At 36.4% G+C, this 17,763-nt stretch overlaps 1 protein-coding gene across 2 annotated transcripts in view; it reads left to right on the forward strand.

The window, feature by feature from the left end:
• Nucleotides 1–3,738: 3,738 nt before the first annotated feature.
• Nucleotides 3,739–17,763, forward strand: part of LOC123548429 (protein CBFA2T1-like) — a 170,735-nt gene continuing 156,710 nt past the window's right edge. Inside the window, exons 1-2 of one of the 2 annotated variants that reach the window (XM_045335695.2) lie at nucleotides 3,739–4,466; nucleotides 7,680–7,805. The gene's annotated coding sequence lies outside the window, so the exon portion shown is untranslated. The remainder of the gene's footprint in view (nucleotides 4,467–7,679; nucleotides 7,806–17,763) is intronic. The other variant, XM_045335687.2, reaches the window with a different exon arrangement.

Consider the following 17,763-nt stretch of genomic DNA (forward strand, 5'->3'; position numbering starts at 1 on the left):
TAGGGCTTTGATATTTCGTATGTGACATGATCTAGTGGTCTTCTACTAAGATTGTTCAAATTTTCCCCCTAGAGTCAGATATGGCCCCGTCCCGGGGTTACATGGTTTACATAGACTTACATAGGGAAAAACTTTTAAAATCTTCTTGTCCAAACCACAAAGCCTAGGGCTTTGGCATTTGTAATGTAGCATCATCTAGTGGTTCTCTACCAAGTTTGTTCAAATTATCCCCCTTGGGTCAAATATGGCCCCGCCCTGGGGGTCACATGGTTCATATAGACTTATATAGGGAAAAGCTTTTAAAATCTTCTTGTCAATAACCTACAACATTCTAATTTGGACCACATGTATGGTTTTGAGTGGCAAGATGAACCTTGACATGAGTTGACCTTGATTTTGACCTAGTGACCTACTTTCACATTTCTGTAGCTACAGCCTTCAAATTTGGACCACATGCATAGTTTTGTGCACTGAAAAAACTTTGACCTTTACATTGACCTAGTGACCTACTTTCACATTTTTAAAGGTACAGGCTTCAAATTTGGACCACATGCATAGTTCTGTGTTCCGAAATAAAATTTGACCTTGATTTTGACCTAGTGACCTACTTTCATATTTCTGTAGCTACAACCTTCAAATTTAGACCACATGCATAGTTTTGTGCACTGAAAAAAAACTTTGACCTTGACATTGACCTAGTGACCTACTTTCACATTTTTGAAGGTACAGGCTTCAAATTTGGACCACATGCATAGTTTCGTGTTCTGAACTAAAATTTGACCTTGATTTTGACCTAGTGACCTACTTTCACATTTCTCAAGCTACAGCCTTCAAATTTGGACCATGTGCATAGTTTTTTGTACGGAAACAAACTTTGACCTTTACATTGACCTAGTGACCTACTTTCACATTTTTAAAGGTACAGGCTTCAAATTTGGACCACATGCATAGTTCTGTGTTCCGAAATAAAATTTGACCTTGATTTTGACCTAGTGACCTACTTTCACATTTCTCGAGCTACAGCCTTCAAGTTTGGACCACTTGCATAGTTTTGTGTACCGAAATGAACTTTGACCTTAATATTGACCTAGTGACCTACTTTCACATTTCTGTAGCTACAGGCTTCAAATTTAGACCACATGCATAGGATTGTGTACCGAAACAAACTTTGACCTTGACATTAACCTAACCTACTTTCATATTTTTAAAGGTACAGGCTTTAAATTTGGGCCACATGAATAGATTTGTGTTCTGAAGTGTAATTTAACCTTGATTTCGACCTAGTGACCTACTTTCACATTTCTCAAGCTACAGCCTTCAAATTTGGACCATTTGCATAGTTTTGTGTATCGAAATAAACTTTGACCTTAAGATTGACCTAGTGACCTACTTTCAAATTTCTCAAACTACAGCCTTCAAACTTGATACACATGCATAGTTTTGTGTACAAAGAACTTTGTCCTTGAAATTGATCTAGTGATCTACTTTCACATTTCTCAAGCTACAGCTTTCGAATTTGGACCACATGCAGTGTTGTGTACGGAAATGAAATTTGACCTTGAGCTAGTCAGTAAGTCTTGAAATTTGGAACACTCAAAAATGGCACATTGGTGGGCGCCAAGATCACTCTGTGATCTCTTGTTCTCTAATACAATAATCTAGGACAAATTCATAACTTGGTTATTTGAGGTTAAAAATTAGGTCACTAAGTCAGCTCATAGAAAAACCTTAACACTCTAAAGGCCACATTTTCTGTTTGAACTTCATAAAACTTTGTCAGAATATTTGTCTTTATGAAGTATAGAGTAAGTTCAAAACAAGGTTACCTGGGTTCAGAAACTTGGTCACTAAGTCAAACCATAGAAATGCCTTGTTAACTGCAGAGACCACATTTTCTACTTTATCATCCAGAATGTTTGTCTGTATGAAATCAAGCTAGCTAGTCAAGTTCATGGTACCTGAGGTCAAAAACTATGTTACCAGGTCAAAAACTATGTCACCAGGTCAAAAGCTATGTCACCAGGTTAAATCATTGAAAAATTTGGTTAATGATCTACCTGATGTACATAAAACGGTCAGAATGTTTGTTTCTATGAAATCTATGCCAAATAAAATGCTGGGTTTTCTAGGGATAGAACTAGGTCAGGTTAGCAATTTCGGGCCTTCAGGGCCCTTTTGTTTAAATTAAACACTGGTTAATAGAATTATTACTGTAAGTTTATGTCTCTGCAAAATACTGAATGTTTTAAAACTTAGTGATATTATCACTAAAGGTTTTAACCACAAAATGGCTAACAAATAATTGCTGAATATGGAAAACTTATCTGTAAAAGCCGTAATAATAATCTAGCAAAACTATACCAGGATGGTAGCAACAGACTTTAAATGGTGTTTCTTGTATAGTCAGTGAAGTTGTTGTGTCCAAAGCTTTATTTGCTTGTCTAATGGGGTGAGTTGGTAATTTGATCAAAATGGATGATGGATGTTTGTTTCATTTGATCACAATCTGTTGTTCATGAGTGAAAGATATTTTGATCAAGCATGTAAAATAATCTCTTTTTTTTTTTTTTTGTTAATGTTATTCAATGAGTTTTACATTTTTGAACCATTTTTAGCTCGACTATTCATAGAATAGTAGAGCTATTGGACTCGCCCATGCGTCGGCGTCCGCGTCCGCGTCTGCGTCGGCGTCCGCGTCGGTGTCCGCGTCCCGATTTGGTTAAGTTTTTGTATGTAAGCTGGTATCTCACCAACCACTTGTGGGAATGGATTGAAACTTCACACACTTATTCACTGTGATAAACTGACTTACATTGCACAGGTTCCATAACTCTGTTTTGCTTTTTTACAAAATTATGCCCCTTTTTTGACTTAGAAATTTTTGGTTAAGGTTTTGTATGTAAGCTGGTATCTCAGTAACCACTTGTGGGAATGGATTGAAACTTCACACACTTCACACACTGTCATGATCTGACATGCACAAAGCAGGTCCCATAACTTTATTTTGCTTTTTTACAAAATTATGCCCCTTTTTCAACATAGAAATTTTTGGTTAAGTTTTTGTATGTAAGCTGGTATCTCAGTATCCACTAATGGGAAAGGATTGAAACTTCACACACTAGTTCACTGTCATGATATGACATGCAGTGCAAAGGGTCAATAACTCAACTTTGCATTTAACAAAATTATGCCCCTTTTTCAACTTAGGAGTTTTTGGGTTAAATTCTTATATGTAAGCTGGTATCTCAGTACTCACTAGTGGGAATGGATTGAAACTTCATACACTTGTCCACTGTCATGAGCTGATAAGCACTATGCAGGTTCCATAACCCTATTTTACTTTTTTACTAAATTATGCCCCTTTTTCGACTTTCTTATTCATTCAAGCGACAAGGCTGTTAAATAGTCGAGCGTTGCTGTCCCCCGACAGCTCTTGTTTTTTGTGCACAATGTTACACACATTGGTAAACGTCACATGTAAAATCATGATGTCACAATGTTAATATTGAAAAAAAAAAGAGATAAATGAGCTGGACCATGAGAAAACCAAATTAGTGCATTTGCGACCAGCATGGATCCAGACCAGCCTGCGCATTTGCACAGTCTGGTCAGGATCCATACTGTTCGCTTATGGTTTCTCTAATTGCAATAGGCTTTGAAAGCCAACAGCATGGATCCTGATCAGACTGCGTGGATGCACAGGCTGGTCTGGATCCATGCTGGTGGCAAATGCACTATGTTGGTTTTCTCATGGTGCGGCTCAAATAATTCTTTGAGTGTATTAGTAGTTTTGGTAATATGCTGGACTGAATATCTTTTAAGTTTTTGTAGGTATCTATATACATCTATGTAATTATCTACTGATGTACTTTTTGGAAAGAACTTCCATTTATTTAAATTCATATTCAACTGTAGTTTCATAACAGAGAAAATTATAAAAATGAAAATCGGTAAAATCCATCGTTATTTTTCTATAAGCCACCGGAAAACATGAAATATGACTATTTAAACTGATAACAGTATTTCAGTTTAATTACTGTAAGTCTTCAAATTATAAATCTAACTAAATTCAGTGTGTATGTAAATTTTTTCTTTTTTGGGTGGAAAATTTGTTGTTGTGGAAAATTTGTTGTTGTTTTTTTTAATTGAAATTTTTGGGTATTTAAGTAAGACAAGACTAGTGTTGTTTTCTTGTATAACCAGAATTACATTGCCAAGTACAGAATAATTTCAAATTGGATCTAATTTATTGCATGCTATGATAATGTATATCATATACCATTTGATCTGTGTAAAAATCGTCAGTTGTTGCAATATGTTACTCATATATATGTATGTTTATTGAACAGTGTTGCAGCTGGTGAAGCTGGAATTGTTTTGAATATGTCAGCAGGCATATGTTACCACACTGATTTGATAAGATGGCACACGTGCAACGACAGATGTCAACCAACTAAACGATTGTGGTACGTTAAGTTTTTACCTATATTGAACAATTATTGGTAACAGTCTGTTTTTCTGTAAGTAAAATCAACAACACGGTATCGGGGAGCTTATTGTTTCTGTAGAAATGGTTTAGTTCGTACACATCTGTCACATATCTTTGACGTGTTTTATCAAACTGTTCTGTAAGAGACATATGGAGCTATATTGAACTGACCAAGATTTTTATCTCTGCAAAGCAAAAAGATACGCTCTAACAAATTGATTAGATTACTGTTTTCAAGGTCTATTTGAATTAAAAAGAAATAATTTTTACTGCTTGAGGTAAATTTTAAGATATAAATGTGCACTGCCACGAAAAGAACTGGAAGTTTTTTTTTTAACATTTTAAGAAATATCTGTTATACATTACATTTACTTGTTAATGTAGCTCTACAAACACAGTTTCTTTATATATTTAGTCAAGTTGAATTCATTTGATAGGATTTTCTAAATTAAAGTTAGCATCTAAAAATAATTTATGTAAAAGAAAGATGCACATTTTGTATTTTTAAGTAGATTTTGTGGTTTCTTTAATTTATGAAATGAAATCCCAGTGGACAAGTTCATGGAATTCAAGACCACAAATTCACTATCCCATGTCTGGCTGTCTTGTTCAGGAAGTTTTATGACAGAGAGGAACATAACTTTTGTATTAATGATAATTGAGCTGCGCCATGAGAAAACCAACATAGTGGGTTTGTGACCAGCATCTGCGCAGTCTGGTCAGGATCCATGCTGTTCGCGTCACAGGTTCTCTAATTGCAATATGCTTTAAAAACAAATGGCATGGATCCTGACCAGACTGCATGGATGCGCAGGCTGGTCTGGATCCATGCTGGTCGCAAAGCCAGAATGTTGATTTTCACATGGTGCGACTCAATTATGACTTCCATGTCATGACAAAATGAATTTAGACAATTCTTCACAAGCTTCTGACAGCTTTCAAAAAAAATCATGAAAAACAGGTAATTTTTTAAAGTAAGTAAGTAAGTAAGTTTTATTTGGCACAAGTGTACATGACATGGCAATATAGTGATAAAACAAATGACAAATCAATGCATAATAAATATTAAATAGTGACAAACCAACAAATCATTAGACAGTTATATCATATTACTCAGCAAAGCCATGTAATGCTCACCAATACCAGGGATAACACAAAGAAGATGAAATAATTCTTCTTATTTCCATTGTGGTCCCTGTTATTGGCGGCATGACACAGAAAGTCATGTTTAACTATTATATTTTTGAGTAATAAAGCAAGATACATAATCTTAAGTACTAAATAATTTATGAAAGCTAATTGAGATCACATATATGTATCACAGTAAAAGATTTATCACATAATATTTCATGAGGAATGATCAATGAATGATAATATGATCACAAAGTTGTCAGCCAAAATAGAAAACTCACTACTTCTGACGAAAATAAAAATATTTATACTTTAAAAATTTAAGTATAGCTACATTTAAATGAAATCAGTACAGCAGCAAAAATAAAAAATATAAATGACTGAGATAAGAATTATATTTCTAAGACTTTTCTGTTTAAATCAATTAAAAGATTTTAATATACTACAACTTAAAGACTATTAAAATCAATTAGGCATTAAATAGGATTTGATGGCATGCTTAAATGAATGGGAAGATTCAATATCCTTAAGATGTTGAGGGAGACCATTCCACAAAACAATCCCGTTGTAAGCAAAAGACTTTCTACCAAAGCTACCCATCCTCTCTGGCAAAGAAAACTGACCAGTTTCAACAAAGGAATAATTAGAATCAAAAGAATTTGATGATGGAAGTGCAGACACTCTAGATCTGGTAAAATGGTCATGGGCTGGAAAATGGGATGTAAAATGCTCCTTAAGATATTCTGGTGCAGTGCCTGACTTTATTCTATGGACATGACAGAGAGTTATCTGATCTACTCTCTTTGAGACAGGCAACCAATTTAGAGACTTGAATTGCTCTGACCCAACATGAGACCTACTATCCATGTTCAAAACAAATCTGATCATTTTGTTTTGAGTAGTTTGAAGCCTATTGTTCCAATACTTGGTCAAACTTGGATACCAACTAGAGCATACATAATCAAAATGACACTGTATCAGAGACATTACTAAAAGCTTCTTAGTATGAAGATCCAAGAACTGATTCTTTCTATGAAGGAATTTTAACCGGGCATTAGACTTTGTGACCACTGAACGTGCAATTTCATCACCTGAAAGATTTTGGTCTAATGTAGCACCCAGATACTTCACTGAACTGGTTGCTTGAATGTTTGTACCATTACAAGAAACATTTAAAACATTTTGTGTCTTTAACCTAGGCTTAGACCCAAAGAGAATAGACTCTGTTTTACCAAGATGGAGTGAAAGCTTGTTATCAATAAGCCATTCACTTACATTTTCCATTTCCATTGATAAAATAGACTCGATATCAGCTATACTTTTCCCATATACAAGAATTCCAGAGTCATCAGCATACAGTAATAACTTATTTTTGACCACAGCTGACATATCATTGACATAGATTAAAAATAAAAGGGGACCAAGGATTGAACCTTTAGGAACTCTGCAGGTTACAGGGGCATGAATGGAATGGACACCTGAAACAGCAACTAACTGGTGTCTATCAGAAAGATATGATTGGAACCAGAGAACAGCATCTGAACTAAGGCCAGTTGCATTCAGTTTCATTAACAAAATACTATGATTAACTGTATCAAACGCCTTCTGTAAATCCAGTAGAACCATTCCAACCATGTTACCTTTATCCATTTGAAACTTGACAAAATCTGAAAGATGGATAAGACAGGTATCCATGGAAAATCAACGTCTGAACCCCGACTGAAAACTGTATAAAAATGTTTTCACATTCAAGTAACCTTCCATTTGAGCATTTATTCTTTGATGGGGGATGTTGTCATTATACCCTTCAGATACAACTTGGTGAAAAAATGAAAGAAAATCAATTAAAAAACAACATTAAATTGAACAACAAATAAACAAGGCACAGCCAGATATTTCTTAAGGCTGAGATATTACGTTATTTAAAAATGTTTGGTGACTAGAGCATGGATGTTGTGCACTGAAATATAGAATTTAGATTAACTATAATAAAACTAGGTGGATTTAAAAAAGTAAAAGACAAGTATTTCCATAAAAAGCCACTTTTATTATTTTTCAGATATGTGGAGGGCTTTTCTCAATCCTCATCTAGTATGCTGTGGTTAGCTGTAAATTAGGAAATTATCAAACAATGGCACAGGGTGCACTGTAACTTCACAGGTGTACAGCATCCTTAAATTCAGAGGTAGGTGTAACAACAGTATAATGACCAAACTACCCCTGTCAATTTTTTAGCTCAACTTTCTAAAGGATAGGGAGGGCAGTTGCATTCACCCTGGCGGCGGTGTCAATGTTGGTTAAAGTATTTTTATGGAGTCCAGTATTTTCTTCATTACTAAAGGTATTCCATTGAAACTTGTTGTACTTGCGCATAATGACAATATTCATTAGTGTGACAAGTTCTGTTACTCTGCAATATTTCTAAAATTATGCTCCTTTGTAAACATCCGTCTTATAGACGAAACGCCCTTGGAGTGCGGGCGGCGTCCACAAACTTTGTCCGGAGCATTTATTCTTCATGCATTGAGGGATTTTGATGTAACATGACACAAACGTTCATCATCATGAGTGTCATGTGCAAGAACCAGGAACCTGCCCGCTTAGCTCGATAGGATCCCCAGGCGGGCCGTATATTCTCTGTGGCGATTTGATAAAAGACATTATGTCTAAAATCATTTGTCTTCCACCTCTTATTCATGTGGGGAAGTTGGCAGTTACATGCGGAGAAGAGGTTTGTACTGGTACAGAATCCGGGAACACTGGTTAGGTTAACTGCCCACAGTTACATAACTGAAGTACTCTTGAAAAATGGCGTTAAACCCAAAACAAAACAAAAACAAGAACTGGGTCCCTAGGTCTACGGTCAAGGTCACACTTAGAGGTCAAAGGTCAAATTCAAGAATGACTGTCCGGAGCATTTCTTCTTCATGCATGGAGGGATTTTGATGTAACTTGGCACAGTTGTTCACCATTATGAAACAGATTGTCATGTGCAAGAACCAGGTCCTTAGGTCTAAGGTCAAGGTCACACTCAGAGGTCAAAGGTCAAATTTAAGAATGACTGTCCCAAGCATTTCTTCTTCATGCATGGAGTGATTTTGATGTAACTTGGCGATATTGTTCACCATCATGAGATGGAGTTTCATGCGCACAAACCAGGTCCTTAGGTCTAAGGTCAAGGTAACACTTAGAGGTCAAAGGTCAGATATAAGAATGGCAACTTTGTCCGCAGCATTTCTTTTTCATGCGTGGAGGGATTTTGATGTAACTTGGCACAGTTGTTCACCATCATGAGACAGAGTGTTATGCACAAGAACCGGGTCCCTAGGTCTATGGTCAAGGTCACACTTAGAGCTCAGAGGTCAGATACAAGAATGACAATTTTGTCCAGAGCATTTCTTTTTGTGGTGGAGGCATATAGATTTGGTCTTGTCTGTGCATGCGTCCGTCCGAAGTTTGTGACGCGCCTAGCTCAAACAGTATTTTATTTAAAATGATGAAACTTTGCATGAGTCTTTATCATGATATGAACTTGTGCACCTCCTATTTTTCGTCTGGTTCCGCCCCCTATTTGTAGAGTTATGGCCCCTGAAATAGTCAAAAATGCACATTTTCACCTTGTGACACCTAGCTCAAAAAGTATTTGATATAGATTCAAGAAACCTTGCAATAGTCTTAATCATGATATGAACTTGCGCACCTCCTATTTTTCATCTGGCTCTGCCCCCTAGTTTAGGAGTTATGGCCCCTGAAATAGTTAAAAATGTACATTTTCACCTTGTGACGCGTCTAACTCAAAAAGTATTTAATATAAATGGATGAAACCTTGCGTGAGTCTTTATCATAATATGTATTTGTGCACTTCCAATTTTTTAGCTTGACTATTCATAGAATAGTAGAGCTATTGGACTCCCCCATGCGTCGGCGTCCTTGTCCCGATTTGGTTAAGTTTTTGTATGTAAGCTGGTATCTCACCAACCACTTGTGGGAATGGATTGAAACTTCACACACTTATTCACTGTGATAAACTGATTTAATTGCACAGGTTCCATAACTCTATTTTGCTTTTTTACAAAATTATGCCCCTTTTTTTACTTAGAAATTTTTGGTTTAGGTTTTGTATGTAAGCTGGTATCTCAGTAACCACTTGTGGGAATGGATTGAAACTTCACACACTTATTTACTGTGATAAACTGACTTACAGTGCACAGGTTCCATAACTCTATTTTGCTTTTTTACAAAATTATGCCCCTTTTTCGACTTAGAATTTTTTGGTTAAGGTTTTGTATGTCAGTACTCGCTAATTGGAATGGATTGAAACTTCACACACTTGTTCACTGTCATGATCTGACATGCACAAAGCAGGTCCCATATCTTTATTTTGCTTTTTTACAAACTTATGCCCCTTTTTCATCATAGAAATTTTTTATTAAGTTTTTATATGTAAGCTGGTATCTCAGTAACCACTTGTGGGAATGGATTGAAACTTCACACACTTGTTCACTGTCATGATATGACATGCAGTGCAAAGGGTCAATAACTCAACTTCGCATTTTACAAAATTATGCCCCTTTTTCAACTTAGGAGTTTTGGGATAAATTCTTATATGTAAGCTGGTATCTCAGTACCCACTAATGGGAATGGATTGAAACTTCACACACTTGTCCACTGTCATGAGCTGATAAGCACTATGCAGGTTCCATAACCCTATTTTGCTTTTTTACTAAATTATACCCCTTTTTCGACTTCCTTATTCATTCAAGCGACAAGGCTGTTGAATAGTTGAGCATTGCTGTCCTCTGACAGCTCTTGTTTGTCTGCCTTATTTTTTAGCAGGTTCCACCCCTATTTTTAGCTCACCTGTCACGTAGTGACGGTGAGCTTTTGTGATCGCCCTTTGTCCGGCCGGCCGGTGTCTGTCCACAATTTCCTTGTGAACACGATAGAGGCCACATTTTGTATTTGATTTTAATCAAACTTGCACACAACTTGTATGGGCATAATATCTGGTATCCTTTTGAAAACTGGCCAGATCCCATCATGGGTTCCAGAGTTATGTCCCCTTAAGGGCCAAAATTTGCCATTTTTGGCTTGTGAACATGATAGAGACCACATTTTGCAATCAACTTAATAAAACTTGCACACAACTTGTATTGGCATAATATCTCGGATCCTTTCGAAAACTGGCCAGATCCCATCATGCGTTCCAGAGTTATGGCCCCTTAAGGGCCAGAATTTGCCATTTTTGGCTTGTGAACATGATAGAGACCACATTTTGCAATCAACTTAATAAAACTTGCACACAACTTGTATTGGCATAATATCTCGGATCCTTTCGAAAACTGGCCAGATCCCATCATGCGTTCCAGAGTTATGGCCCCTTAAAGGGCCAAAATTTGCTATTTTTGGCTTGTGAACATGATAGAGACAACATTTTGCAATCAACTTCAATCAAACTTGCATACAATTGTATTGGCATAATATCTTGGTTACTTTCGAAAACTGGCCAGATCCCATCATGGGTTCCACAATTATGGCCCCTTAACAGGCCAAAATTTGCTATTTTGTCTTTTGCAGCCATAAAGAGACTTCATTTATACTTTGATTTGATACAAACTTGCAAAATATCTTCAACAACAATAAGTCTTGGATTCCATGATGAATCTATCAGATCCAGTCATAGGTTCCGGAGTTGCGTGCCTGATTGACCCCTAAAAGAGTCAAAATTTGGTAATTTTTACCTTGTGAATATGATAGAAGTGACATTTTTATTTGATTTTAACCACACTTACACACAACTTAAGTGACAATAAGATCTCGGTTCCTTTCAAAAACCGGCTAGATTCCATCATGGGTTCTAGAGTTACTTTTTCTATTTTGGCCTTTTCAGCCATATAGAGGTTTCATTTATGCTTTGATTTGAAACAAACTTGCACAGAATGATTATCTTGATGATCTCTAGGCCTGGATCGAAACTGGGTCATGTCAGGTCAAAAACTAGGTTGTCAGGTCCAGTCAAAGGAAAAGCTTGTTAACAACCTAGAGGCCCCATTTATGATCCTATCTTCATGAAACTTGGTCAGAATGTTTTTCTTGATGATTTCTAGGCCAGATTTAAAACTGGGTCATATGGGGTCAGAAACTAGGTCATCAGGTCAAATCAAAGGAAAAGCTTGTTAACACTCTACAGGCCACATTTATGACCCTATCTTCATGAAACTAGGTCAGAATGTTTATCTTGATGGTTCCTAGGCCAGGTTTGAAACTGGGTCATATGGGGTCAAAAACTAGGTCACCCAGTCAAATCAAAGGAAAAGCTTGTTAACACTCTTGTTCATTTGATGTGCATGAAACTTTGTCAGAATGTTTGTCTGCATGAAATATCATATGAATTTTTATCTGGGTCATGTGGGGTCAAAACCTAGGTCACCAGTTCAAATCAATGAATAAGCTTGTTTACACCATAGGGGGCACATTATTGACTCTATCTTCATAAATTTTGGTCAGAATGTTTGTTATCATGAAGTCTTGGACAAGTTCAAATCTGGGTCATATTGGGTAAAAAAACTAAGTCACTAGGTCAAATCAAAGAAAATGCTTGTTTACACTCAAGATGCCATGTTTTTTTGGTCCTGTCTTTATGAAAATTGGTCAGAATTTGTCTCCATGTAGTCACTAGGTAAAACATGTTTACACTATTATGGTGTGTTACACAGATGAGCGACCTAAGGCCATTCTGGCCCTCTTGTTAAAGTTATGGCCCCTGCAATAGTCAAAAATGCACATTTTCACCTAATAATGTGCCTAGCTCAAAAAGTATTTGATGTAAATTCATGAAACCTTGCTTGAGTCTTTATCATGATGTGACCTTGCACACTTGGTATTCTTCTTGAGAATTTTAGTGCTTATTACAGAGTTACGGCCCTTGAAATATCTAAAATAATGGATTTTTTGTGTGTGATGCCCATAGCTCAAAAAGTATATGGCCTAGAATACTGAATCCTTTTCACAAAATGTTAGTTTAGGCTATATTACCCCCTTAAGACAGCAAACATTTGAATTATTGCCTCGTATTTGTGACAAATGTACCAGTGGGAGGCACACCCTGTGTTTTGCAGACACATTCTAGTTCATGCATGGAAATTTTTCAACTTTTCCTCAAAACTCACCTATTTTTTGACCTAGGATCTCAAGACTTGTTGTGTGGTACCTGGACTAGAGACCTACTAAGACTAAAATTCTTAGCTATACATCTACTGACAAATATGCAAGTCGGGCAGCATCCATCGTTATAACGATAGCCCTTGTTTTCACATTTTTGAAGCTACTGTCATGATATTTGAATCATAAGTGCAGTTTTGTAACAAAAATTTTTCTTCTAACAAGCTCTCGATGGGTGTATTTTATGACTATGGCACCCTTGTTAACTTAGAGTTTTTTTGTAGTTAGTATCATCTTCATTACATAGATATTTAATTGAAACTTTTCTTTACTTGCTCATAGTGACAATGTACTTAGTGTGACAAGATGCATAGCTTGTGGTATTTCCAGAGTTATGCCCCCTTTTCATTTAATCTTTCCAAGGAGTGTAATACAATACCATTGCACATTCTAAGTTAAAACATCATACTCTGTTCTCACACATGGTTACATCGTCAAGTCCCTTTACTTTAACATGAATTTTAACAAAATTATCCCCCTTCATGGACTAAGAAAATGGAGGTTGAAGTTTTGCTTATAAATTGCTCTCTCCAAAATCACTGTAGATATTGAATTGAAACTTTGATGAAAGGTGGCTGAATTTTATTTTGGCAAAGTTATACCCCGTTTGGACTTTGGAGTTTTGCATGAAAATTACTATCTCCAGAACATGGTTGAAACTTCACACAGATGTTGGGTGCAGCTGAACAAGATCACAGCTTCAAGTGCCATAACTATTACATCAGCTTTGACAATATACCTATCCTTAGATAGAAAATCCATTTTACTGATAAGCCTCCAAATAGTTGAGCATGCTGTCATGAGACAGCTCTTATTATTAGCTCTCCTGAGTCAAAGGTTCCGGATGAACTGTTAATACATGTGAATGGTCAGGCTGCAGTTGTCCGTAGCTTATTTTCCATCATCCAAAAGTTGTTACTGCTCTATGATTTACATTTCAAAAAACTTGCTTATTCTGTAATTTTATTTTCCCACATTTTTAGCTCCTCTGAGCATGTAGTATTCTGAGTTTGTGCTCAGGATGAGCTATCATGATCACTGTCTGTTGCACGTCCTCTGGTCAATTTTTGTCGAGCCCGCTTGCGATGAGCTTGATATAGTTGTCACTTTTGATGGGTCGGTGTATGTGCGTGCATTTCTGCGTGCATCCGTCCGATTTTGTCCAGACCATAACTTTGACATGCATGGACCAATCTTGTTTATATTTAGCATGAATGTTTACCTCAATGAGGAGTGTCATGCGCAAACCCCATGTTCCTATCTCAAAGGTCAAGGTCACAGTTGAAGGTCAAAGGTCAAATTGAAGTTTGTCCGGAGCATTTCTTCTTCATGCATGGTGGGATTTTGATGTAACTTGGCATGAATGTTCACCATTGTGAGACAGTGTCATGCGCAAGAATCAGGTCCCTAGGTCTAAGGTCAAGGTCACACTTAGAGGTCAAAGGTGCTGGCGGGCTTGACATTCTGTTGGTGGGCATGCAGAATGTATTTCTAGTTTTATACAGCTTTTCTTAAATTATTTAGTGGAAGTTCCTTTGATTACAAAAGTTGTTCAAAGAAAACCATCACATACAAAACTCCTGTTTGCCATGGCAGCAGAAATAAAAAACTTTTAAAAATCTTATTGTCAGAAACCATTGACCAAATTTCAAAATAATATGACAAAAAAATGTTACTTGAATGACTTTGTACATTGTTGATCAAATTATGTGATTTGTCAAAAAAGATAATTATGGCTTTAAAGGGTCATGGTCATTTTCACCGATATTTATTCTGTGGGAACCTGGCAAAAACTGCTTGCCTAATTTTGAAATAATTTCACACAGATAGTTCTTAGATTACCAAGATTTATTCTGTGGGAACCTGGCAAAAACTGCTTGCCTAATTTTGAAATAATTTCACACAGATAGTTCTTAGATTACCAAGATTTATTCTGTGGGAACCTGGCAAAAACTGCTTGCCTAATTTTGAAATAATTTCACACAAATAGTTCTTAGATTACCAAGATTTATTCTGTGGGAACCTGGCAAAAACTGCTTGCCTAATTTTGAAATAATTTCACACAAATAGTTCTTAGATTACCAAGATTTATTCTGTGGGAACCTGGCAAAAACTGCTTGCCTAATTTTGAAATAATTTCACACAAATAGTTCTTAGATTACCAAGATTTATTCTGTGGGAACCTGGCAAAAACTGCTTGCCTAATTTTGAAATGATTTCACACAAATAGTTCTTAGATTACCAAGAGTGTTCAGATTAGTCTGATTCATAAGAAAAGCAAGGTCGCCAGATGGAACGGTCTCCTTTACAGTTGATCCAGAAGAAATGTCACTGCAGATGTAAAACCATGTATAATGAAAAGAAAACAACAATAATTCTTACCAAGCTACTTTAATCTACTTACAGTATTTCCTGAAAATATCCTCAAAATATATTGCATATATTCCCAAGATACCAAGATACATGGAATGCAAGGTAACAGCAAATGCTACACATTACAGACAATATTTACATCAGAAATAAAAGAATTGTCACTAAGCAGTAACTTTTGTTAACTTCTTTTACTTCTGGATCAACAGTCATGCATATATAGTGGGAAATTTAATGCATCTTTTTGTAAGAGACTGTTGGGTTTACAATTACACGGACATTTTTATTGATGACCCTCTTCTAAGAGAGGTCAAATAGATCTGATTGGTCAAAGACTTCCCCTATATCTGTATACATGTATACAGAAATGTTCCATGGGCTGTTGTCTACCAAGTAGTTCAGATTGTTCCCAATTGTAAAAAGTCATTGCCACAAGAGCTAAAAATATAACAATCTTCAGACCCCATTTCTTCATATTTTTAGCTCGACTATTCGAAGAATAGTCTAGCTATTCTACTCACCCTGGCGTCGGCGTCGGCGTCAAACCTTGGTTAAGTTTTTGCATGCAAGTACATACAGCTATCATTTAAAGGCATATAGCTTTGAAACTTATTTATTCTTTTTCTAGGTCAATTACCAACCTCACTGGGTCAAGTTCCATAACTCTAACATGTATTTTGAGCAAATTATGCCCCTTTTTGGACTAAGAAAATTCTGGTTAAAGTTTTACATGCAAGTTACTATCTCCAAAACTAATGCAGATATTGAATTGAAACTTCACATGTGTCTTCGGGGTTATAAAACTAGTTGATAGCACCAAGTCCCATAACTCTGACCTTCATTTTGGCCAAATTATGCCCCCTTTTGGACTTAGAAAATTCTGGTTAAAGTTTTGCGTGCAAGTACATACAGCTATTACTAAAAGGCATATAGATTTGAAACTTATTTTTTCTTTTTCTAGATCAATTACCTACCTCACTGGGTCAAGTCCCATAACCCTGACGTGTATTTTGGGCAAATTATGCCCCCTTTTGGACTTAGAAATTCTGGTTAAAGTTTTGCGTGCAAGTACATACAGCTATTACTAAAAGGCATATATATTTGAAACTTATTTTTTCTTTTTCTAGATCAATTACCTACCTCACTGGGTCTAGTCCCATAACTCTGACATGTATTTTGGGCAAATTATGCCCCCTTTTGGACTTAGAAAATCCTGGTTAAAGTTTTACATGCAAGTTACTATCTCCAAAACTAATGCAGATATTGAATTGAAACTTCACATGTGTCTTCGGGGTTATAAAACTAGTTGATAGAATCAAGTCCCATAACTCTGACATGTATTTTGGGCAAATTATCCCCCCTTTTGGACTTAGAAAATCCTGGTTAAAGTTTTGCGTGCAAGTACATACAGCTATTACCAAAAGGCATATAGCTTTGAAACTTATTTATTCTTTTTCTAGGCCAATTACCAAGCTCACTGGGTCAAGTTCCATAACTCTAACTTGTATTTTGAGCAAATTATGCCCCCTTTTGGACTTAGAAAATTCTGGTTAAAGTTTTACATGCAAGTTACTATCTCCAAAACTAATGCAGATTATGGAATTGAAACTTAACATGTTTCTTCGGGGTTATAAAACTAGTTGATAGCATCAAGTGCCATAACTCTGATATGCATTTTGGTCAAATTATGTCCCCTTTCGAACTTAAAACTCTTTTGATATTTAACATTTTGGGTAATAATTTCCTGCTTCTGTGACTATATTTCGAATAGTCGAGCTTGGCTGTCTTACGGACAGCTCTTGTTAAATAATGTGTTCTTTGTGTTACCCCTTGTGTTACTGGTTACTTATTTGAGCTGTAAAACAATGATTGTCCTTTTTAGCCCACCTGAGCAAAAGGCTTATGGTGAGCTTTTGTGACCGCTCAATGTCCGTTCGTCAACATTTTCTAAAAAATCTTCTTCTTGAAAACCACTGGACAGAATTACATCAAACTTCACATGAATGATCCTTGGGTGGTCCTCTTTCAAAATTGTTCAAAGAATTGAATTCCATGCAGAACTCTGGTTGCCATGGCAGCCGAAAGGAAAAAACAATCTTCTTGTCCAAAACCACAAGGCGTAGAGCCTTGATATTTGCCATGTGACATCATCTAATAGTCCTCTATGAAGATTGTTCAAATTGTGCCCCTGGGTGAAAAGAGGACCCTCCCCAGGGGTCCCAAGTTTTACATAGACTTATATAGGAAAAAACTTAAAAATATTCTCGCCTGAAACTGCAAAGCCTAGGCTTTTGATATTTGGTACGTTGCATTGCCTTGTGGTCTTCTACCAAAATTGTTCAAATTATGCCCCTGGGGTGAAAAGAGACCCTGCCCTGGGGGTCCCAAATTTAACATAGACTTATATAGGGGAAAAAATCTTCTTGTCTGAAAGTTCAAGGCTTAGGCCTTTGATATTTGGTATGTAGCATTGCCTAGTGAATGTCTAACAAGAGTGTTCAAATTATTCCCCTGGGGTGAAAAGAGGCCCTGCCTTGGTGGTCACTTATTTT

Source organism: Mercenaria mercenaria, chromosome 6 (genome assembly GCF_021730395.1).
Source record: "Mercenaria mercenaria strain notata chromosome 6, MADL_Memer_1, whole genome shotgun sequence".
Lineage (NCBI taxonomy): Eukaryota > Metazoa > Mollusca > Bivalvia > Venerida > Veneridae > Mercenaria > Mercenaria mercenaria.